The sequence below is a fragment of the Macrotis lagotis genome, chromosome 4 (assembly GCF_037893015.1).
Source record: "Macrotis lagotis isolate mMagLag1 chromosome 4, bilby.v1.9.chrom.fasta, whole genome shotgun sequence".
Lineage (NCBI taxonomy): Eukaryota > Metazoa > Chordata > Mammalia > Peramelemorphia > Peramelidae > Macrotis > Macrotis lagotis.
The window spans coordinates 277,280,177-277,303,757 of NC_133661.1; the positions used below are offsets into that span (position 1 = coordinate 277,280,177).

Here is a 23,581-nt window from a genome sequence, read left to right on the forward strand (position 1 = left end):
AAGGAAACAATATTTGATAGTATAATTCTAGCAAAATTACTTAGCAGATGATATTTCTTAACTTTTATGTTTTTAAGATCCTTTAAAAAATTTTAAGTTTTAACAATGTCATAAGTGACAACAGTAAGGACCATCATATATGTATGTATGTATATATATATATATATATACACATATGTAAAGAGACAGTGACAAGAGTAAAGACCTTGAGGTAGAATGGTATTTAGTTTGAGAGTTTTATTAGACTAATTCCTAGCTTGAATTCTGACTCTACTACTGGCTAATCCCTTCTTTGTGGGCAAATAACTTTCCTCTGAACTTCGGTTTTCTCATCTTTAAAATGGGAATGATGAAACTTGAACTGCATACCTCACCAGTTCTTAGAAGGCATTAAAAAATAATAATATTAGAGGGCCTTAAGATTTCCAAAGTTCTTCTCATTTTTATCCTCACAACAACTCAAGGAAGTTGGTGCTATTATTACATCCAGTTTACAAATGAGAAAAGTAAGGCAGACAGAGGTTAAATGATTTACCCATGGTCAGTCACATACATGCCTGGGGCTGAATTTGAACTCACCTTCTTAAGTATGGGCGCTACATTCTCTACAGTGAGAAAAGCACTTTGTTGGTAAATCTTTAATAGTCAACTATGTTCAAAGAAAACCAACCTCTTGGAACCAAGATGTCAAGATAAGCAGTGACAATGAGATCCTATAGAACTGGGAAGCTAAGAAGGCCTGGGAACTTCCATTGGAATATTTAAGAATAGCAGAAAATAGGCAAGCTACTTGTTTATGAATAGTGAATATAAGAAACATTATTACACTGTATCTATTTATGGGAGAGTAAGCCTCTGGCTTACAAAGGGGAATATTTTGTTACTGTGGTTCATGCTACATAATTGAGTAAATGTCATTGCTAAGAGTTAATTGAGACCACTAACTGATAGTTAATGGGAAATATGCCAATAAGGGCTTATGTACTATAGTTTTAAGAATACAGATTCAGTTACTCCTATTACTTGGAGTAGCAGTTTCCCTATGGCAAACTCAACCTGATAGGTCAAGCTCAGATTAGGGAAGTATCTCAGAGGGGATACTAAAATAGGATCATAGTTCTAGAATTAAAGGAGATTTCAGAGACCAGACATTCCAACTTGCTAAATTTACAGATGAAGAAACTGAGACCCAGGAAATTGAGTTGCCCAGGCACTTAATCTCAGGTCATCCAAGTTCAAAACCAATACTCTTTCCATTGGACCATATTATGAGGGGGATTGAAGAGCTCTCCATGGGCATCTGTGTTGATCTTAATTCATGTTGAGTAAGGAGGTGAAATGATTGCATCTGCACTTTAGGAAAATCATGTTGGTGGCTGAATGAAGAAAGGATTACAGCAGTTAAAAAATTGAGGCAGGAAGACTCACCAGTAGGCCTTCACAATAGTTTAGGAATGAACTAATGAGGACCTGCCCTAGATAGGTGGTAGAATCAGAGAAAAGAGAGCATATTCAAGAGATATTTCAAAGTTGAAATCATCTGACCTTAACAACAAATTGGAAATAGAGGATAAGAGATATTTAGGAATCCAGGATGATTTCTAGGTTGCAAGTCTGAGAAATTTGGAGGACAGTGTTGACTTCTATAGTAAAAGGGAAGGTAGGGTTGGGGTTTAGGGGGCAAAATAATGAGTTCAGTTTGGGACATATTAAGTTTCAGATGTCTACTCAACATTCAATTCAAGATGTTTGCACAGATTAGGTGTCAGGAGAGTATTGGAATAGGATAGCTCAATTTGAGACTGCTCAGCATATTTTTTATTTGTTTCACTCAACAGTACTAAATTTGAGAATCATCATCAGAGAGATGGTAATTAAATCCATAAGAGATGATGGGATGAAAGAAGAAAAGGACCTAGGATAGAACCTTGAAGGATACCTATGGTAAGAGGGTATGATACCAACAAGAAAGACAGAGGAAAAGTTAAATAGGTAGGAGAAGAACCAGGAGACAGTGATGTTCCTAAAACCTAGAGAGAAAAGAGTATACTGAAGAAGAGGTGATCATTAGTATCAAAGACTGCTCAGGGGTAGAGAAAAATGAGGATTGAGAAGAGGCTATTAGATTTTGCAGTTAATAGATTATTAGTAACTCTGGAGAGAGCAGTTTCAGTTGAATGGTAAGGTCAGAAGTTGAATTATAAGACATTTAGAAGGGAATTCGAGGAGAGAAAGTAGGGCCCTTATTATATATGGTCTTTTTGAGAAGTTTAGCTACACTGGGCTAAAGAGATATAGTTAGAGGGAATGGAAGGATCAAGTGAGGATTTTTTTCAGGAAGGAGGAGACATGGGTATGTGTATAGACAGTAAAGAATGAGGCAATACAAGGAGAAAGAGCATAAAATAAATGAAAGAGTGGAGAGATCCACAGGGACAATCTTTTGGAAGAGATGAGATAAAATGTAATCACATGAACAAGTAGAGGGTTTAGCCTTGGTAAGGATTAAGGCCACTTTATCATGTGAGACAGAGATGAAGGAGAAGACACCTGAGTAAATAAGAGATGAGGAAGTGGAGAGAAGTAGGAATTCACAGTGAATATCCTTAATTTTTTCTTGAAAATATGAGGCAAGAGAGAGTAGGGGAAGGGAAGTGATGAGAAGATTGAGGAAGAATAAAGTTTTGAAAGAACTACTGTAGAAAATAGGATTTTCAGTTATAGCACCCTGTGTGACACCATTTGGGACTTGGCAAAGATATTGGAATAATTTGCCATTTCTTTTTCCAGTTCATTTTACAAATGAGAAAACTGAGGCAAACAGGGTTCAGTGACTTACCCAGGGTCTCCCAGCTAGTAAGTATCTGAGGCAAATTTGAATTTTAACTACAGAGTCATCATTCTCTCCTCTATGCCTCCTAGTTGCCTGTGGAGATGGGGATAATGAACTGATAAGAGACATATAGTAGACTGCCCAGCCTCAGTGGCAAACCAGTTGAGGTTGTGAAACATAAATTTGTAGTAGACCCAGTTAGAACAGTTGAGTGATTTTCTCCACTTTCTTTCAGCAGCAAGTATATAGGAGATGCTGTATGCTACTATGTTAATGGTGGGAATGATCAAAGGCTGCAGCTTGGTCAGAAGTAACAGGTAATATAAACACACACTACTCCTGCATTCTAGATAGTTAACTTCAGGAAATCATCACTCTCTTTTTTTTTTTAGGTTTTTTTTTTTTTTTTTGCAAGGCAAACAGGGTTAAGTGGCTTGCCCAAGGCCACACAGCTAGGTAATTATTGTGTCTGAGGCGGGATTTGAACTCAAGTACTCCTGACTCCAGGGCCAGTGCTCTAGCCACCCCAAAATCATCACTCTTATCCTTCTCTAGAAACAGTATCTGAGAACAAAAGAAGTATTCTGATAGAAGGTCTAGACTGGAGCTGACATTGTTATTGCTTTCTTTCCTCTGAAAGATTTTTTAAAATTATTTTTATTATGAACTTTAAAAAACCCTTATGTAAAACAAATTTTTATAATGAGTTCACAGTTTCATGTACAAGCCTATTTTCATATATGCAAGGTGTGTGTTGATTAAATCTACAATAAAAAGAAAATAAATAAAATGTTTAAAAGGAAGTAAACTAACAGAGAAGCAACTAGGTTTCATTCTTTGTTCTCTTTCTATAAACTGATTAAAATGCTTTTCCATCCTCTCTTCCTTCCCCAACCCCCGGGTTCTGCCTGTCAAATATTGCCTGAATTGGATGCTAGATAAGGGTACTGGTTTCTAACTGATGCTTATTCACTTTGACAATATGGCTAAATGTTACAACCATGCTGTAATTTGCCCCTGAGATTCATAGTTCTGGGTATTGGAGGGCTTGTAGCTACCTTCTTAAGTTCCATTCTATGTTCTTCCCCCCACACACACACACATGTATCTATATATCTATATATATATATATATGTTCTTCCCTACATATATACAATATATATGTATGTATGTTATCTATATACTGAATCTGTCTTCTGGGTCTGCGCAGATTTTATAATACCTTTACACTAGAAGCATTGATCATAGACAGATCTGTGGAAGTCCTTTTCCTTCCTTGCCTCAGGACTAATTAGGTAACAAAGTCTCCTCATCAATCCAATACTTCTCTACTATGCTCAAGTTCAGCAAGGAAAATTCCCTTGGCATTATCTTCTTCTAGAGATCTGAATGGGGCAGTTAGGTAGTACAGTGGATAGAGCACTCTAGGCCTGGAGTAGAGAAGACTCCTCATCTTCTTAAGTTCAAATTTGGCCTCAAACACTTATTAGCTGTATGACTCTGGGCAAGTCACTTAATCCTGTTTGTCTCCATTTCTCATTTGTAAAATGAGCTGGAGAAGGAAGGGCAAACGATTTCAGTATCGCCAAGAAAATCTCAAATGGGGTCACAAAGAGTTGAACTTGACTTAACAGAGATCTGGAATGTTCTAGGATCTGGAAACTCTCCCTAGTCCTCATGCTATTCTCTCTGTTTAGTTTTGCCAAAAGCAAACGAACAAGTTGGATGTTATGGTCAAATCTGTTTTAGTTCCTTCTATTTGCAAATTAGTTCCTTTTTTTTAGTTCTTCCTTTTGTCCTATTGCTCTAGACCATAACACTGGATGAAAAAATCTGTATGCCAACATAGGGTAGCTAAATAGTATAGTAGTTAGAATGCTGCACCTGGAGTTAGGAAGATTCATCTTCTGAGTACAAACCTGGCTTTGACACTTACTAGCTGTGTGACCAAGTAAAGTCACTTAATTTAGTTTGCATCAGTTCCTCATCTTCAAAATGAACTGGAGAAGAAAATGGCACCATTCCAGTATCTTTGCCAAGAAAACCCCAATAGGATCATGAAAAGTTGGACATGACTAAACCAACTGAAAAACAAAAAACATGCTACTGGACCTGGAGTCAAGAAGAACTGAGTTTAAATCTGGCCTCAGATACTCAATAGCTGGATAACCTTAGGCCAGTCTCTTAACCTCTATCTGCCTCAGTTATCTCATCTGTAAAATGGGGATAATAATAACATCCATCTACCCAGCTTGTTGTCAGGTTCAAATGAGATATTTGTAAAGGACTTAATAAAATCCTTTGTGCATAATGGGTAATTAATTAACGTTGTTCCCTCTCCTTCCCACTTTCTATAATAATTCCCTTTCCTCCCTCCCAAGTCCTCTTCCTATTTCTAACATTGAGCCCTCCAGATTCCTTTTTTCATTTTCCTTGTGGTTCCTGGTAGACTTTACACCAATTTCCTCTTTCTGGGCTTTCCTGGACTCTCAAATAATTGGCAGAATTGAAATAGAACAGAGGTATGTCCTCTGGATACAGCCATGATCCATTCACTTTCTCACTCTACCACAGCTGATGAGTTATCCCTAGTTAACTTTTTAGTCCAGCCTTCCCACAGCTGCAAAAAGATCTGGTCACATCACTTCCCTGTTTTAAAATTTTTCATTGATTTCCTGTTGCCTCTAGGATGAAATACAAATTCCATTGTTCTGGCATATGAGTCCCTTTACTATATGGCTTCAACCTGACTCTTCAGAGTTCTTTCACATTTGAATCCAATTGCTCTACATTTTAGCCAGATTATACTTCTCACTTTTCCCTGAACTTAACATGCTTTCTTCCACCTGTTTTGACCTAAAGAAACTCATAAAATTATTTACTAAAGCACAGGACCTCTGAATCACAGATCTTCTGAGTATACAGAGGTGTGCTGGAGCCAGATCAAACTGCTTGTGTGAGCCAATTGTTAAATTTTCAATATGAACACTTACATTTTGGAAATCAACATACAATAAAAATGAAGGCTTACTTTATTATTTTATTGATTTCTAGACTTAAGAAAGTGATGGGAAAATAATAATAATTCAGATTAAACTTAAAGTGTTAAATCAAATAAGAGAGGGGCAGAGACAAGATGGCTACAAGAAGGCAGCATTTCCCAAGAACTCTGACCTCCCCAAACCCCCACAAAACAAGTAAAGGATGGCTCTAGTCAAAATTCAGCGGGGCAAAACCCACAGAAAGACTGAGTGATACATTTTCCCAGTCCAAGATAACTTAGGAGTTCCATGGAAAAGGTATGTTTCACCAGGACCAAGGGTTGGAAAAAAGCCACAGCACAGCCCAGTGCAGCCCAGTGCAGCCCAGCCCAGCCCAGAAATCACCTGCAACAGTTTGAAGGGGTGGGGAGAGAACTCTGCTGCACCTGGGTGAGTGTGGAGTGAGGAGCAGTGGCTGCAGAATCTGCAGCGAGAATTGGGAGAAAGCAGCCTGCAACCCCAGAGACAGTAAGGGAAGTCTGCAGAGATTTCTCTGCTCTCCCTGGGGAAGGACTCTGCTGTTTGCCTACACTCAGATATTGCACTTTGGGCTTCCATACTAAATAACCAAGCTGGAGCTTTCCTTATAGCCCCAGGGCAGAGGGAAGTGGGGGGGGGGGGGCATCTACATATCAAAGCACAGGCTAGAGAGCATAAGACCTTGGAGGAATAAAGGTCCCAGTCGGGTGTCCCCCCCCCATAAAAACCCAAAGCCTTGTAAGTGTTGTAAATTAGTTTTGTGCTGAGGAAATGAGTAAACAACAGAAAAAGAAGAATCTGACCCCAGAGAATTACTTTAGTCCCATCAAAACACATACTCAGATGATGACAAAATCAAAGCTTCTATATACAAAACCTCCCAGCAAAATAGAAAATGGGCTCAGACTATGAATAAGCTCAAAAAAGACTTTGAAAAGCAATTAAAGGAGGTGGAGGAAAAATTTGGAAGAGAAATGAGAGCAATGCAGAAAAATCATGAAAACCAAATCAAAAGCTTGGTGAAAAATATACAAAAAAAAAATACTGAAGAAAATAATATGTTAAAAATATGTTATATGTTAAAAACCAGTTTAGGCCTAATGGAAAAAGCAAAACAAAAGGCAAATGAGGAGGAAAATGCCTTAAAAAGCAGAATTGGCCAACTGGAAAAGGAGATAAAGCTCTCTGAAGAAAATAACTCCTTCAAATGCAAAATGGAACTAAAGGAAGCTGATGACTTTGCAAGAAATCAGGAAGAAATAAAACTCTTACAAAAAAGCCAAAAATTAGAAGAAAATGTGAAATATCTCATTGGAAAAACAACCAATATTGAAAACAGATCCAGAAGAAATAATTTAAAAATTATTGGACTATCTGAAAGCCACAACAAGGAAAAGAGCCTAGACTTCATTTTTCAAGAAATAATACAGCAAAATTGCCCTGAGATCCTAGAAGCTGAGGGTAAAATAGAAATCGAGAGAATTCATTGATCACCCCCTGAAAGGGATCCCAAAAGAAAAACTTCCAGGAATATTATAGTCAAATTCCAAAACTCCCAAATCAAAGAGAAAAATCTAAAAGCTGCCAGAAACAGACAATTCAACTACCAAGGCTCCATAGTCAGGATTATACAGGATCTGGCAGCATCTACATTAAGGGCTCATAGGGATTGGAATATGATATTCCAGAAGGCAAAAGATCTTGGTTTACAACTGAGAATCAACTACCCAGCAAAACTGAACATCCTCTTTCATGGGAAAATATGGACTTTCAATGAAACAGGGGACTTTCAAACTTTCCTAGCAAGACGACCAGAGCTGAACAAAAAGTTTGATCTCCAAGTACAGGACTCCTGGTGGGAGTGGAAGAGAGGGACTAACTATGAGGAACTTGATGATGTTGAACTGTTTGTATTCCTGCATGGGAAGAAGAGATTGATAAATCATATGAACTTTCTCATTTATAAGAGCTGTTAGAATGAGCATATGTGGACAGGACATAGGAAGGAGTGGAATATAATGGTATGATGTGGTAAAGGGATGGAGTCAATGGGTGATGGGGAAAAGTGCTGGGAGGAAGGAAAAGGAGATGAAGAAGCTGAGAGATTTCACAAGAGTCAAGGAAAAGCTTTTTTCAATGGGGGGGGGAAGGCAAGGCGGAATGAGTGAGCCTTCATTCTCATCGGAAATGGCTCAGGGAGGAAATCTGTCTTGTCCTGGAGAAGGATGGGAGGAAAGGGACAGGATGAGGGGAATGGGGGAGAGAAGGAGTGAATAGGTGATAGAAGAGAGAGAAGATCAAGGGAGAGGGTACTCAGATGCAACACACTTTTGGACAGGGCCAGGATGAAAGGAGAGAGAGAATAGAATAAATGAGAGTGGGGAGAAATAGAGTGGAGGTACAGCTAGTAATAGCAACTAAGGGAAAAATACTGAAGCAACTTCTCTGGTGGACTTATGATAAAGAAAGCAGCTCACCCCAGAGAAAAGGCCATTGAAATCTGAACACAGACTGAAGTACATTTTCTCTCCTCTCTCTCTTTCTATTCTTGATGTTTCCCATCTTCTTGGGGGGATAGGGTGTTTATGTTTATTCTTATGTTTACTCTTATAACATTCAATTTACATCAATGTATGGCATGGAAACAATGTAGAGACTGTCAGACAGCCTTCTGTGGGGGGAAAGGGAGGAGGGGAGAAAAATTGTAGAATTCAGAGCTTTGCAAAAAATGATGGATACTTATTGTTATTGTATATAACTGGAAAAAAATAAAATGTTAAAATGTTAAAAAAATCAAATAAGAATGTGATTTTTGTGGACTTTTTTTAAAGAATACCAATACACTTCTGGATATTCTTTAATACTTTGGACAAGCAGATTAAGGGAGACAAGGTTACTCAAATGTATTTACATTTTCTACATACTACATCTACATTTTGGATACCTATCAATTGTAAGCCCTGGTACCTTTCTCTAGAGAGAGGAATTATGTTAACAAAACTCTATTGTAAAAATGTTCTCTTTTCATCTCCAACTATTGAAAACTTTTTCTTTTTTTCAAGGATGCCATTTCTTCATTGAACTCTTCTTTTACATTCCCCTATTTCCACTGGTCTTTCTATATTTAAATCTTCTGAATTTTGTCTTGTCAAGAAATTAAAATATATCCTTACTTTCCAGAACTAAGACCCAGAAAGCAACCTGTGCCCTGAACTTGGCATAACATCAATCCTTTGTGCTTATCCTCTAGATGATCTCATCCTCTAGCAAAATTATATAATCATTGCATTGCTTTGACCAGCACTAGGAGTTCTCTGAGCTTGGACAAGCACTGGACAAGTACCCATGTTCTGGTCATGAAGCCCTGCTATGATTCATTCCTGTCTCATTGTTGCTGCTGTTTCTCATTGTCATGGCTACAGCTCACTCCACAGTCATTAGTATTAAGATCTCCCTACATTCTGTTGGATCCCCCCACTAGGGGTGGGGTCCTGATAACATATGTTCTTGCTTGCAAGTTGTTTCCTTCACTTTCAAATTAAATTTCTGTTTGACTCCTGAATCTCCTGTCAAAGCCTGCTCTGTTCATCTATCCACAGGTTAGAGGTTGCTTTACTTGTGTACATATATATGTCATGTCTCCCCTTGTAATTTTCTTCAAAATTGTAGTTCTTCAAAATAGTTTAGTTTTCTCTATTTTCCCAGAATCTAGCACAAAGTATTCTCTTAAGATCCTTTTTTACTTTTTAAGTGTTTTCTTGATGCCCTTTTTAAAAGCCTTCATAAATGTTTATTTTTTTGTGTTGAAGATAACTTTATCAGGGAAAAATTTTTTTAAATTCCCTTTCAATATAGGATTAGACTAGAAAAAAATATCCTAAGTATTTGCTATTGTTGTAGAAGTGTGGTCTTATCAGACTCTTCATGACCTCATTTAGAGTTTTCATGGTAAAGATATCTGTGTGGTTTGCTGTTTCCTTCTCCACAGGTTTCCTTCTCCAGGGTCACACAGCTAGGAAGTGTGTGAAGCAGATTTGAATTCAAATATTCCTGACCCTTGCCCTGGTGCTTTATCCACTGCACCATCTGGCTGCACATCTTAAGTATACAATAAATATGCATGGAATGTTATCCCCATAAATAAAGGTCGTGGAATCACACAGGTTGTTTTAGACTCTAGACAACATTTTCTCAAGGGTTGGGAACTCTTCTAAGGCATATCCCAAATATTCATTCATTCATTCATTCATTCCCTTGTGAATCAAATCTGTGGAAGAGGAAGTTATGTTTAATATATTACAATGAGATAAGAAGCCTATGCAATCAACCTGGAAAATCTAGGATGGGGCACTCTTTGAATCAGGATCTTAACTCATGGGAATAGAAGTTGAGGAGAGGGGCGGCTAGGTGGTACAGTGGATAAAGCACTGGCCCTGGAGTCAGGAGTACCTGGGTTCAAATCCGATCTCAGACACTTAATAATTACCTAGCTGTGTGGCCTTGGGCAAGCCACTTAACCCCATTTGCCTTGCAAAAACTAAAAAAAAAAAAAAATAGAAGTTGAGGAGAAAGGGAGGTTGGCAATGTTCTTTGTGTTCTCTATTAGCACCTATCTCTTTATAATTTGATTACTAAAAATATAAATTTCATTTACTATTGAGAGGTGCAGCACGGCAAGTGGTTAGAGTACAAGACAGTTCTTACACTTACCAGCTGTGATCTAGCACCTCCTCTTTAACCTTCAGCTTCCTAATCTATTAATTAGAGATTACCCCCCTCCAGTATTTATCTCATATTAGGAGAATCAAATAAGATAACAAAATTTAATGAAGTATCTTGCAGTAGAGAGTCAAAGCTCTGTATAAATACTATTATAAAAGTATTATTGTTTTTTCAACTTTTGAAAAATTTAATAGTATTTTATTTTTTCCAAATTCATATAAAGGCAATTTTCAGCATTCATATATAGAAAGATTTTGAATTTCACTTTTTTCTCCCTCCTTTTCCTCCCCACTCTCCAAGATGGAGCTAATCTAGGTTATAAATATGTGCAGTTGTATAAAATATATTTCTACATTAGTCATGTTACACAAAAAGAAATAGAATGGGGCGGCTAGGTGGCAAAGTGGATAAAGCACCGGCCCTGGAGTCAGGAGTACCTGGATTCAAATCCAGTCTCAGACACTTAATAATTACCTAGCTGTGTGGCCTTGGGCAAGCCACTTAACCCCATTTGCCTTGCAAAAACTAAAAAACAAAACAAAACAAAAAAAAGAATAAAACAAAAGTAAAAACAGTATACTTCAATCTGCATTCACACTTCTCTGAATGTCAATAACTTTTTCTATCATGAGTCTTTTGGAATTATCTTGGATCATTACATTGCTGAGAAGAGCTAAGTCTATCAGAACTGATCTTCATACATTCTGTGTACAACATTCTCCTGGTTCTGTTCACTTCACTCAGCATCAGTTCATGTAAGTCTTTCTAGGTTTTTCTGAAATCTGCCTCACCATCATTTCTTTTAGAACAATAGTATTTCATTATATTCATAGATCACAATAATTTAACTATTTCCCCAATTGTAAGGCATTGCCTCAATTTAGAATTCTTTACCACCACAAAAAGAGCTTCTATAAGTATTTGTGTGTGTATTATATATATATAAATATAAATAAATATAAATATATAAATATATATAAATATAAATATATAAATATATATATATATGTCCTTTTCTATTTTTTTAATTATCTCTTTGGGATAAAGTATTGCTATTATCAATGGCAGACCTCTGCTTTGTGATGACCATACTCTACAGAGCACATATATCTGCTGTGGCTCACTCACCACTGATTATCAAATAAAGTCCAAACTCTTTTCATTGGTATTCAAGGCCCTCCACAATCTGTCAATAACTTATATAGCTTCTCCTTTGACAATATTTTCCTACCCTATGCTGTGAATAAATCAAACAAGTCACTGTTCCATGAACACTAGGGATTCCTGTATGGGCCTTTACGACATTCTTGAATCCTGAATTCCTTCCACTTGCCCAGCTCCTCCCAACTCCCCCCTCTTTTGCTATCTCTGTTATTGAAATCCTACCCATCCTTTAGGACCAGCTCAAATGCTACCTCTTCTCTGATTTTCCAACAAGGAAAATATGGTTCCCTAGTTAACAACCATTAAAGGATGCTGTTTGTGCCTTTCCAGTGTAGTTATCAAGTTCTATTCTTCATTATAATTATTTTTTCCATTATACATTCCTATTAGACTGTAAAAGCTCCTTGAAGACAAGAACTGTTTCTTAATTATTTTCATATCTCCCTCAATGCCTAGCAAGCTTAATACAAAGTACTAAAGAATCAATAAATGTTTGTTGAATGAATACCTGCATTGAAAATGAATGCAATATTTGCTTTAATGTTCTTGTTCAAATCTTTCTCATTAAAAAAAAAGTCCCTTGAAAATTTCATACTGTTAAAGTCCTTGAAAAATACTCTGTAGAGAATTTTTCAGATTTTTTTAAAAGATAGTTATATAAATCAATTTTCCTTCCTAACCCATTAGACTCTTATTTTCTTAGAGACCTAGAGGAAGGCTAGCAAAACAAACCAAAAGATAAGGGTTAAACTAAAGCATCCCTAACAGAAATCTGTTCTTTGTTATCCAAATAGTCACTTTTGGCAATGTTGCCTGATCCTTAGGTACTTACTACCTTTCTTTAGAAGCATCTCAGGCAACATTTAGAAAATTCTCTTTCTCTCACCATATCCTGACAAAGGCAGGGACAGGCAAGGCAAACAGCTTATGACATAACATTGAGGGGACTTAACAAGATTTCTTTTTAATATTACTTTTTATAAGTTCACATATTTTTCATTCAACTATTCAGGGGACATTTATTTTGTGATAAGCCAAATTGTATGTGTAACCCTCAAGAAAGCCCTCTGAAAGATACACTCATGTACAAAGTTCTCTTTGAGACGGTATTTATTCAAATACATCCTTTATGTGTCCATATCCATTGTACTCCTTTACTTGCCAAGTCCTACGATAAATGAGTTCAAAGTGAGAAGCTCTGAATAAAACAGAAGGGCAAAGAAATAACAAGGGATTATTTCAAATAGCGGTTCGTGGCACCTCTACTCAGTTGGCTACTCTCACACCTCCAAAGGAAACCATGAGTCAGCTCTCCTTTCCATTTTTCCTGTGTCTCCCACATGGGGAAGAAAGGGCATAGATAAGTTTAACTCATGGTGCTAGATCAGGAATTTGTCTTGCCTTATCAGCTTCTCTCACTTCTCACTCCAGCAGGGCAGAGAGCATTGATTATCTCAAATCCTGATGTTCTTTCCAAGGGCCCCAGCCATCAGCATATCCTTGTTGCTCAGGGTTACTGGTCAGGATTAAAATAAAAACCATTATTTGTAGATAATTTTACATCCAGGAAAAAAAAAGAAATTTTCTTTTTAAAAAATTTTTTATTTATTTAAGGTAATGTGGTTAAATGACTTGCCCAAAGTCACACAGCTAGGCAATTATTAAGTGTCTGAGGCTGAATTTGAACTCAGGTCCTCCTGACTCTGGGGCCAGTGCTCTATCCACTGAGCCATCTAACTTCCCCCAAATTTTCTTAATATAATATGAAAAAGGGGTGGCTAGGTGGTGTAGTGGATAAAGCACCGGCCCTGGAGTCAGGAGTACCTGGGTTCAAATCTGGTCTCAGACACTTAATAATTACCTAGCTGTGTGGGCTTGGGCAAGCCATTTAACCCATTTGCCTTGTAAAAACCTAAAATCTATACATATATATATGAAAAGGACATTTAATAAGGATATAGCATAGTTTCAATTAGGAACAGTTTTCCTATTTCTATTTTTGCCATAGTGACACATCAGTCAGATCACAGATCAAGCTTGAGAAGTGTTCAGGAAGCTGTCAATGGTTAGTTTCCCAGAGCAATTAGATTATGAAGGCAATTTTACTACCATTTAAAGAACAAAAAACTAAGATAATGGTAACTGGTCTCATCACTTCCTGGCAAATAAAGGGAGAAGAAATGGTAGCAGTAGTATATTATATTATATATTCTTGGACTCGAAGATCACTACCAGTGATGACTGCAGCCATGAAAATAAAAGATGTTTGCTCCTTGGAAGGAAAGTTATGGCAAATATGGACAGCATACTAAAAGGTAGAGACATCATCTTGTTGACAAAGTTCTGTGTAGACAAAACTTTTCCAGTAGTAACATATGACTGTGAGATTTTGACTTTATGGAAACCTGTTTGCCATTGAATCAGTGATTTTGAACTGGTGCTGGAGAAGACTTTTGAGAGTCCCTTGGACAGCAAAAAGACCAAATCATTCTATACTTAAAGAAATTAATTCAGACTATTCGTTGGAAGAATAAATACTGAAGTTGAAACTTCAGGCTCACTGTTTATTCACTTAAGATTAAAGAGACACAAAGCACAAGGTACCCAGAGATTCATTTATACCAGAAAAGATTAGCTGACATGTGAACAGTTGCCATTTCCAAATCAGAGTCAGAGAAGATGACCAGGGTGTGCTCTCTCATTCATCCCACATTTTTAATGAATTGCCAAATCTTGTCAATATCCCCTTCTACAAAAATCTCTCCCAAAGCCATCCCAGTTTATGTTCCCCATCATCTTTCACCTAAAATATCAAAATTAGCCTTCTATTTGAATTCCTTGCCTCAAGTCTCTCCAAGTTCCCATCCAGCCCCTTAAGACAGGGGTTCTTAATGTAGAATCCATAATACCGCTTTGAAAATATTTTGATAACTGTGTATTTCAAAATAATTGCTTTCCTTTGTAATCTCATGTATTTTATGTTATACATTTAAAAACATTATTCAGACAAGGGGTCCATAGACTGATTCCCTGCTATAAAGCAGTATTCTATCTTCTTTACATTTATCTTATTATACTAATTGATGTAATTATTATTGCTACTTGAAGTTCCTTGAGATCAGGTACTGATTTTTCTTTTCTTTTCTTTTCTTTTCTTTTCTTTTCTTTTTTTTTTTTGTACTCCCAGTGGTTAGTACAGTGTGTAGCATGTAATATGCCTTTAATAAATCCTTTTTTTTTTTTTGACTCACCTCATCCATTCAATAGGGAACCTTCCAGGATGGCTCTCCCAAATGTTCTAGGTCTGATCTGGAGTTGAGTTTGGAAGTAAATGAGATACTCACAGACTAACAATCAACAAAGGGAAAACAGCCTAATACTTACATGGAAAGGATTTTCAACAAGGATATGGCATTGATTCAGTTGGGTAAAATTTTCCCTGCCTCCATTTTTGTCATGGTGCATGTGTCAAACCTAAAGATGAAGCTGACTTCTGTTCTGACCTTTAGTACTAAGGCAACCAGAAAAGTCCTGCCAAGCAGTCACCTCTTAAGGAAAAACTATTTGTATAGGGATAGATTTACTTCTGGGATACATGATCACCAAGCTTCAAAATCTCTAGATGCAGCTACCATTTCTTTTCTCTCATATCTCTCCATCACACTTAATAATTAACATAATAGCTAGTATTTACTGTATATTGTAAAGGCTCAGTTGAAAAACAGAAAAATTGTCATTAAAGTTTGGAAAGTACTTTACAGATCTTATCTCCTTTTATTCTCACAATAACCCTGGGAGGTGCTGTTATCAAATCTAATCTACAGGTGAGGAAATTGAGACTGAAGAAGGTTAAATGATGCCCAATTTGAAGTCAGGTCTTCTTGAATCCAAGTTTGGAACTCTATCCACTGCTCCACTGTATGGTGCTGACCACCTCTAAGTAGGCACTTAGTACATGTTTATTAACTGACCTAACTGCCCCAAAACCACTCACAAATTTACTGCCTAAACCTGGGATTGACTCAGGGACCTTTTTATTTCAGTCAGTTATACTCAAAAAGGAAAAATGAAACCAAAAAAATTCTGTTTTACCAGTTTCAGCTTTTCCAAATTATACCTTTAATAAATCCTTTGCTGATTGACCCACCCTATCCATTCAATAGGGAGCTTTCCAAGATGCCTCTCCCAAATGTTCTAGGTGAGTTCTGACATAAGCAAGGTCTAGTTGAGTTGACCTAAATAGTTTTTAATTTTTTTTCATATATGACATGCTGCAGAATTTATATACAGGCTTCACAGACAAGTAGTCCAATGAGTAAGACTCTCAGGTTTCATGGGATTGAAGAAAGATTCAAAGCCTCCCTTCAAGGGAAAATAATAGGCTTGTGTATTTTAAATGTAGGGGACATGAGTAAGCCAATACCATACCCAGTCTACGATGCACAAATGCCCCAGCTTTAATCAGAATAGAATATAAATATGTTTACTATCTCTATTTTAGGCTTAAATTGGTGATATAATTAGGAAGAACTTTCAGGTCTTCTGATTATTTCCTCAAGATTTGTCTCATTTGATCATGCACCCTTTATCCACTTCTATTTCCTGATTCTGTAGGCTGGATGTTATAAAGGCCTAGTTGAAAAATAGAAAAATTGTCTTGTATTTTCATAACCCATTCCTAGGCTGTATACATACTTTTAATCATGATCATACCAGCTAGAATGACTCAAACTAAAATAGCACAAATAATAATTTCATATAGGTTCTTTCATGCAAATATGTTAGAAATATTTTGCCAACTTAATAATAGAGTTGTAGAGTCATATAGCGGCATCACAGAAGTAAATAATAGTGGATGCTAATAATTAGCCTAACGTATGGTCCAATGCAGCTGTCACAGTTAAGACTGCTTTCCCTTCTCCTTTAATCTTTCTGCCTTTACTCCCTTTTCTCTAGCTTTAATCTCACTGCAAAGTCACAGCTCAGGCTATGGTATTATAACCAGTAAAAAAAAAAATGGTATCTCGCATCTTTTCTCTTACCTTCATTTTTTTCTCTAAGTCAGTGATTTTCAATCTGGAAGTGGAGCACACTGTCACAACATACATTTGCCTCTTCCTAAAGAGATAGAGTATTGTAAATTTACTTTATTTATGAATAAATATAAATTAATTTATTTTTGAGAATTTTGCAACAAACCTCAAGGTCATCAGAGAAATCTTTGACTTTTACAAAATCAAGAGTACACCAAAGAAATTCATCACACTGAAACTACTCAGGAATTAGAGTTGACTCTGCTTACTATACTCTATATAGTACTAGTGATTTTTCCTCATCCCCACCTCCACTTAATAATAATAATAAGAAGAACATTTATATGGTCCTTTATGGTTTTCAAAGTGCTTTACAAATATCTCATCATATCCTTACAGCAACCAGAGGTAAATGGTAATATTATCCTCTTTTCTTCAGATGAGGAAACTGAGACACACAGAGGTTAAGTGATTTACCCAGGGTCACACAGCTAACAAATGTCTGGGGCTAAATTTGAACTTAGGGTTTTTTTGACTCCTGGTTCAAAGTTCTGACCACTGTGCCACCTGGCTGCATCTAAAGAGATTTCAGTAATTTTCTATACATCTATAATTAATATATTGTACCCATTTCATTATATCCATCAATAATCAACCTTCAGCAGCCAAGGCACTAAGAGTTCATTTCCAGTTTCTTGTCTAAGGCTCCTCTTGGAATTTTTTTCTGAACTGATTTTCCATATGCCACACATGACTAGAAAGTAGGCCTGCCCTCCAATCAAAACCCAGCATCCTCCTGAGCAGGATTATTTCAGAATCATTGAAAACTCCACTTCCTCAGGAATATTTGCAGGGAGTCTTTGCAGACAGAACTGTTTTTGTTAACTCACTCAGCTGCATCAACCAAGGTATTTCCTCAGTGTGTACACTACCTATGATAGTAGGTTGAGTAGATTTAGTTCCTTGGCTAGCATAGCTTTTTTGGTGTCCATTCTGCTTAAGTAGAGTGACCAACTCATCTGAGTGAAATTCATACCAAGAGCCCTTATGCTCTCTGTAGAGCAGTTCACTCAGCACAAGCAGTTACATTTTATGTGCCTTTTATTATTACATAAAAGTGATTAACTGGCCATTTATCACCAGGTTGAGATATCAAAACAATAAAAATGGACATAAAAAATTCTAAAACAGTCACACTTTTCCTGGTTCTCTGATAGCAAAAAGTTCAGAGCATATGCCTTTGTTATAAAATCTCAGAGTTGGATAAATACTTAGAGGTCATCTCTTTTGACCTCTATTTGAATGGGAATCAGCTCAATTCATTCCACCCAGCTTTCCCTTGAAGACCTTCAGGGATTGAGAACTCACCTTCTCCTGACTTTCGGTTTTTGGACAGTCCCATTTATTCTGTAGTCTTTACTATATGGTCCTCTGCCTCTTACTCCATTTCTATCTTTCCCCTTTGCATCTAAGCAGAATAAGTTGAATATATCTTTTCTATTACATGATAGCCTTTCAAATACTTGAATAACTATTATTCTTACTCTCCCCTTTCCCCTCAAATCTTTTCTTTTCCAAGCTATATGCTCCCTTTGTCTTCAACTTAACCTAGTTTGGTATATTTTCCAGTCTCTTCATTGACTCAGTCACTTTCAACTAGTTACATTCTAACTTGTCGCAAGTCTTCCTAAAATGTGATCCCCAGAGCTGAATACAATACCTTAGGTATCATCTGATCAGAACAGAATATGGAAGGATTATTCATAAAAATAAATATTTTACTTTAGTTATGTACTACCCAAATAGTTTTCTCTAGGTCCTTGCCTTCTAGCAAGGGGTTGAGCTCCTCTCTTTGTTGGTGGTTATGCTTTCTGATACAGAAACTTCCTCTTTCAACTTGAATCAAGAGACCCAGGATTTCCAGATTCTTCTTACTCTCAAGACTACCTCTAAGATTGAACATGTCCATCTGGGAATCACCATTCAAACACCTGCTATAAGGTATAAGAGGCAGTCCTTGTTCAAGTTTACTGAGCTGAGCCCTAGTTCTGGCTATGATATAGTCTTCAGCCACTAAATATGCTGCTGAGGTGGCTTGCCCAAAAATTCCCCCCCCCCAGTGGGATATTCAAGGCTCCCCCAAACAAGGGGTCCAATTCAATTACAATAAAAGAGGCCAAGGAGCTCTGGATTGAATATATATGTAGGTTAATAATCAAAACAATCAAAAATAATTGAATATTCACTTTGGGGCAGCTAAACAACGTATTGAAATTCTTGCAAAGACCCCCCCCATGGCAATTTTAGAACTCAGACAAAAGGAAGAGGAATTTTAGATTATGTTAGTGATTATATATGTAGTTTAATAATGAAAATAATCAAATACTCATATTGGGGCAATTTAGGGTGGCAGTTGAAAAACATATTGGAATTCCTACAAAGATATCCCAAACCCCTATGGTAATTATAGAAATCAGACAGGAGGAATTATTGACTATAACATAGTCAGGATGCTTTCTTTTGATTTGCCTTAATCTTGGTTTACACTATTTATAGTTATCATTGATAAGGACTCTAAATTATTATTATTATTATTATTATTATTATTATTATTATTATTATTATTATGGCTTTTACTGATAGGAAACCTACATCATGGCTATTACTATTTTAGGGGTACACATTGTTATGGCTTTCATAGACTTGTCATAGACTCTCACATGGAAGCATCTGAAGAGAATGACTTGGAAACAGTCTCTGCTTTTTAATTGCCATAGTACCTTAATCCCTTACCACTGGCATGGAATTGTAAAGAGAACTAAGGAACCAAAGAGGGTTTGTTGCATCATATCAAAGTGCCAAATCCTTTAGCTAGTTCCTCAACATGTGCAGCTCCTAGGACATACTCCTCATTCTTCCTTAACTAGAATGGGGGGAGGGGGATGTCCTTGTATTTTCTTTCCACTTCCATGTTCATCAATTCCAAAGTACTATTATATGATCATATTTTTTTATGATTCCATCTTTCCCTAGTCTTACTTCCCCTAATCTTCACTGTTGTTTTCAGTTCTTCAGTACTTAACCATATCCATCACCTCTGCTTCATTCAACCTCCTTCCTTAGTTATAAATTTTATTGAACCTGTTTAATTCTATATAACCCTCTATTCTTTGTTCCTTGACCTAGCAATGACTATGCCTTGTCAAATCTTACCCTGAATTTCTTCCCTCAATGGCTCAAGTACTACTGAAAAGAACTGGAGTCAGAAAATTTGGGTGGCAAAGATATTTTATTTAATCTCAACTGGATTCTCAGTGAAGCAAGACAATCTTTCTCCTTAATTGAGTCACTATCTTACTCACCACCAAAGTTATTCCAGATCTTCTTTTTTCCTTAGGCTTTCTCCCAACACTCCTGCACTTTAACCTCTGTACTGAAGAGCTTTCCTCAAACTCCACCAAGAAAATTGAGGGCAGTCACCCAAAATTCCCTTTTCTCTATTTCTCCCTAACATATATCCCTTCCAAAAAGTCATTTCTCCTATTTTCACTTGCAATCCAGTCTCTGATAAAGAGCTGGTCTTTTATTTGTAATCAAGGTCAAGTCCTCCACCTATAATCTTTAACCCATTCCTCAAACTCATCATATCCAAAAGAGAATTTATTATCTTTCATTGTTTTTTTCTGAAAGGTAGGTCCCACTTACCTCCCAGGGTTGTTGTGAACATCAAATAAGATAATATTTATAAAGCCCTTAGCATAGTGATTTGGCAAAGAGTAGGCACTTAATAAAATATTTGTTTCTTCCTTCAAACCTCTCTCCTTGCCACTGAGTTTGGGATGTACATGGATGACCTAATTCTAGTTCATGGTTTAATCTCTGAAGGTTAGACTAAACAGATAATGGTTATTTGCATAATAATTATTAAAGAATCTGAAGTTTATAATTCCAGTTATTCAAACCTAAGCCTCTTCTGTTCTCCCATGTAAGGAAGGCCTAACAATACGGAGAAAAAAACTACCCCCAAAGTCAAAGACATTGTGACTTCTTTCTGCTTGGTTTCATTCCTGGTCCTTTGTATAAGGAAGATATATTGGATAGGATATATCCAGTATCCCATATAGGAGGATACATCCAATCCAAAGTCTCAAAGGGGCTTTGAGACACACCATTCCACTTGTAAGGGGAAAAAAAAGGAAACAAAATCAATCAAGTTACTGTGTCCAATAATATATGCAACATTTCACAGTCAAGAAAAAGGTAATGACCTTCATTATCCATTGACCATGACTAAAGATGCCTTACTGCAAATTAATCTTCATTCAGTTGCCTGTTAGTATTTTTATTGTTTGTTTAAGCTATTGTGGTCATTGCATATATTTTCTTGTCATTCTCTTCTCATCACTCTGTATAAGTTCTTACAAAGAAATAAAATCTTTTTAAAATATCCTAGCTTTATTAGAAATAAATCAGATTCATGTGAGAAGGTGAACTTAGCAACTTTATAAGGAACAGAGTTCAGACCATGGAAAAAGATCCACAATCACAATCCTTAGTATGCATTTCACCTTAGTACAATAATTAATTACTTGGAGCGGTTGTTTATTTGAGACCCTATCACCTCTTTATGCCAGGGAATAATTAACTCAGTCAAAAAACTCTTACTCTTAGGCAATAAACTCAATGAACCATAAAATCTGCTATCATCAAAGTTGATTGCCCCCACTCTAAGCCTGCAAAGCCCAGTATTACATAAGAAGACACACTACTTGTAAATATTCGTATTCTATGATCTTAAGCACCTTATCCGAAAGCCTAGAATACTTTTATCAGAACCAATAAAATAAAATTGGAGCTTACCAGGCTCTCTTGATCTTTGTGGAAGGAAAACCAATTAATAAACATTTATCCAGGATCTTTCATACAATCTAAGGGCCAAACATACTTGAACTAATTTATTCACAAAATTATGATTTTAAATCCTCCCCAAGCAGTCCATACATTTTAGAATGGCCTGAAGAGGACAATCTTTTATGGAATCACAGATTTGGAGGAACCTCAGAAGCTGTGAGGAAGGGAGAAAATAAGCATTTGTATTAATGTCAGCACTCCCTAAGTTCTAAGTATTTTTACAAATTTTTATAAATATTATCTCAACCCTGTGTGGTAGGTGGTATTGTTATTCTCTTCTGAAGGTTAAAGAGACTAAAGTAAACAGAAATTAAGATACTTGCCCAGAATCAAACTAGTATATACAGCTGGATTTGAACTCAGGTCTCTTTGGACTTGAAGTCCAGCACTCTATCTGATGTTCCAGCAGCTACCTCCCCAATTACCTTGTCCACCTAAGCCTCAACAATAATCCCCTCTATGACACTGTTAACAAAAGTCCTGTCCATTATTTCTTCAAGCCTCCATTGAGGGGGAGGAGAAGAAATGTACTAACATTCATGGTAATCCATTCTATATTTTTAAGATTCTATTAAGGATTTTATTACCTCAAGGTAAGATCTGTTTCTCAGCCACTCCCTTGCAGTGTTTCTAATTCTGTCTCCTGGAGCCAAGCAGAACAATCTTATTCCTCTTGCACATGACAGACAGTCTGTTAAAAACAGCTATTAATCAGTAAATATTTATTAGGTACCTACTGAAAGTCAATAAACATGTATTAAATAGCTACTGTGTATCAGACTTTGTACTAAACTCTAAGCCATTGTAACCCTGCCTGATTTTCTCTTCTTCAGGCTGAACAGCTCCAGATCCTTCAACTTAGCTTTATATACCATAATAGAGAGACAGATGGCTCAATATATAAAGAATTAGACCTGGGCTCTTACTTACTAGTTCTGTCCCTCAATTTCCTTCTCTGTAAAATGGGAATAATAATAACACAACTCTCAGGTTGTTGTGAGGATAAAATAACATTTGTAAAATACTTTCCAAACCTTAAAGCACTATATAAATGATAATTATAACAAGTATTATTGTTTTCCTTAGGTATTTCACAATTTTACTCTTTTTATGTTATTATTAAATTATATAATTATATCACCGCATTTTGCAAAGTTTTTGTTCTTATTAGAATTCCTAGTCACTTCCTAACCTTAATTACCCTCCTATAGACAGTAACTAGTTCATGTCATACAAATAGTTGCAGGGTTGAGATGTGAATCCAAATCCTCTTGACCACCAAGTTTAGTGTCTTTTTCCACTGGAAATGCCCTTAGTATTTCTCCCAATGTAGTTATTGTGGTACCCCTGGTAGGTTGTGATGATTCTTATAATTTTTATGTATAAACCTTTTTAAAAATCTCTTTCAAGTTAACCCTCTCAATTTTTCAAATGAGGCTGCAATACAAAGGGGATGTAAGTGATGACCACACCTAGAGAAGTTAACAAAATTTTATTTGAGAACAAATAACAATGAGGAACAGTGGGCACACAGCATCCGTTGACATTAGTCTGAGGGCAGTACATAGTGGAGTGGCTTCAGATGGGTCAAAGTACCTGTACTCTGATCAAAGGTTCCAGGATATTTAACAAGCATATGTTTTGAAGATACTCTAATAGGATGAACAGCTAGATGGGGTGGAAGATAGAGCACCAGTCTGAAATCAGGAAGATCCAAGTTCAAATATACTATCTGTCCATAAAAATGTAAGCAAAAAAGAAAGTTAGTCACTGTCTTCAAAAAGACATTTTTTTATATTCTAAAGGCTCTAGACACTTATTAGCTACGTGACCTTAGGCTAATTACTTAACCATGTTTGCTCAGTTTCCTCATCTGCAAAATGAGCTGGAGAAGGAAA

General features: G+C 36.5%; 2 long non-coding RNA genes across 2 annotated transcripts in view; one reads left to right on the forward strand and one right to left on the reverse strand.

Annotated features, from left to right (window-relative positions):
• The first annotated feature begins 9,328 nt into the window (after positions 1 to 9,328).
• LOC141520428 (uncharacterized) overlaps positions 9,329 to 23,581 on the forward strand; it is a 98,278-nt gene continuing 84,025 nt past the window's right edge. Inside the window, exons 1-2 of the long non-coding RNA XR_012477621.1 lie at positions 9,329 to 9,452; positions 18,653 to 18,773. This is a non-coding gene — a long non-coding RNA (uncharacterized LOC141520428). The remainder of the gene's footprint in view (positions 9,453 to 18,652; positions 18,774 to 23,581) is intronic.
• On the reverse strand, positions 12,417 to 22,347 carry LOC141520429 (uncharacterized). The gene is made up of 3 exons (XR_012477622.1): positions 22,271 to 22,347; positions 16,782 to 16,857; positions 12,417 to 13,255 (listed from the first exon to the last, which is right to left on the reverse strand). It is a non-coding gene; the product is annotated as an uncharacterized LOC141520429 (long non-coding RNA).